Genomic DNA, 2,122 nt, shown 5'->3' on the forward strand with positions numbered 1-2,122 from the left:
AATCATGCTGGTATATGTAGGCTTGTAGATGATTGTTAAGAGGCCTATTTGGAAACATACGAAATGAGATATTACCATAATGAAGTCATGATACATGAAGGAAATGTTTTTCATGTTGGCAAAAGTACCCTGTCAAAATGAAAATGAATGAGAGAAGACTAAAACAAAGGGCTCGTCCGGGATTTGAACCCTTTGAATCATACCCCTAGACCAACGAGCCACATAGCACAGGTTTCTGTGAAAACTAGTTAACATCGGTGCCACGTAGAGAGTTGTGCGCTCCTCTATTTGAACACTTTCTCCTTCAAACATTGCATGAGTGTCTGACTGCCGCCATCTAGCGGTGCTGACTGACCGATGGCTCGGGTATCTTGGATGTTGTTAAATGACATAACTGTCCGCCCAAGACACTGATGACCAAGGGTCATAGTTTTCCCTTGTAATAATAACAACAATAGTAATTGGAGTGAATGGAAGTGGCATTTCTATTTCTCCTTACTTTAGCCGTCATCGTCGCCAACATTGTTGTTGGTGAGCATGGAGAGGAGTGTATTAGCTTTTAAAGTATATTCAAGCAATGAACACGTCAAATAAATGTAATACCGAATACTTTTGCACGCAAGTGCACATGTATGTTACAGCGCTTCTGGGAGCACGGCCCACGTGAAGCAAGAGGGCGCAGTAAAGGTCTGCGAGTCAAGTGTGATGTGGGTATCCTGCAGCAGGGAGAGGAACCTTTGTTTTTCTACAGACGAAGCTGGTGCTGTGGGATACTAGTGTAAGGCCATTTATTCGTCATCTGTTCATGCACAACGGTTCACCAGAAGTGTGTTAGTGAAAACAGCGGTAAGTGCAGGCTTAGTAGGGTCGCAATAGCTTGAATGGTGTCGAACTCCCCCGAAGCATCACAAGTGTGATGGCGTAAGCCTAGAAAGAAAACGTTGCGTTGGCCGGGAATTGAACCCGGGTCAACTGCTTGGAAGGCAGCTATGCTCACCACTATACCAGCAACGCCCAGAAAGTCTCTCATTCCATGACTTTTGATGCATTTCAGATCATTCATCTGACTAGATACATGCGAATAATCACAGCCTACAGTGTAAAGCTTCTGATTACAGACAGGGCGTGTTGAGTGTGCTAAGTAACTTGCTAAATTCACTAACAAAAAGTCGCTGCTCTTACTACAAAACAAGTGCAAGATATATCATTCTTAGCTAAACAAACCACGTAAACAATCAATGTAACTCTTAACTAAACTAGGAAACGCGAGAGAAAAAGGCGATACTTAGCTGCGGCGACTTGAGCGACTTCTCAGCTGGCTTGCCCGAGTGTCCAGATGCATATGTGGAAATACTTCTATACAAACCATGAACATAGATTCTCGATAGATGAATACTGTTTATTTAAAGGTCAGTTTTTATTTAGCGCAAAGTTTATTGAATTTACCCACCAAGGTGGAACACGGACAATGATGTATTTGATTGACAGTGTAACTTGGACTGTTGGAGTAACTTGGACACCCATTGGAATGGAAAAACAAACTCGAGAAAAAAGTGTGTGTGTGTGTGTGTGTGTGTGTGTGTGTGTGTGTGTGTGTCACCTGCTGGTAGTGATGCATTTACATAACCTACAGACTATTTGGGCTGATTGTTCCTGGTGTATTAATGAAACTTTTCAAAGCGGTGGCTTACGTAGATGACATCACAGTCATTGTTAAGAATGGCAAGGATGTACCTTACCTTAAATGACTGTCAGAAATGAATTGAGTTTCTTCAGTGGTTAATGGCTTTTACTGGGGGAACTAGGTAGAAAGCAAGCCACTGTCTCTAGCCACATTTTGGACAAATGGACAAAACTAGATGGATTTAAAAATAGACGGATAGACAGTCGGATGGCGTCTGTCTACAATATTTTAAATGATAATAGTATATGTAGTATATGCATGTGTATTATAAACTAATCTTTACAGAATAGGGGTAATACCATAATAAAATGCTGATGAGAGGAGAAGAGATCTTATTCACTGGCCAAATACATGATTTCGACAATTGTCGTACATCTTGACGGCACTTAGCTTTACTTTTCACAATGTATGACTGCACTTACTGTACTTAACTGTATA

General features: G+C 41.3%; 1 non-coding gene across 1 annotated transcript; it reads right to left on the reverse strand.

The window, feature by feature from the left end:
• Window positions 1-942: 942 nt before the first annotated feature.
• On the reverse strand, window positions 943-1,014 carry trnag-ucc (transfer RNA glycine (anticodon UCC)). Its single transcript has one exon. It is a non-coding gene; the product is annotated as a tRNA-Gly (tRNA).
• Between the last annotated feature and the right edge of the window lie 1,108 nt (window positions 1,015-2,122).

This window comes from Amia ocellicauda, chromosome 19, assembly GCF_036373705.1.
Source record: "Amia ocellicauda isolate fAmiCal2 chromosome 19, fAmiCal2.hap1, whole genome shotgun sequence".
In the NCBI taxonomy this organism is placed as follows: domain Eukaryota; kingdom Metazoa; phylum Chordata; class Actinopteri; order Amiiformes; family Amiidae; genus Amia; species Amia ocellicauda.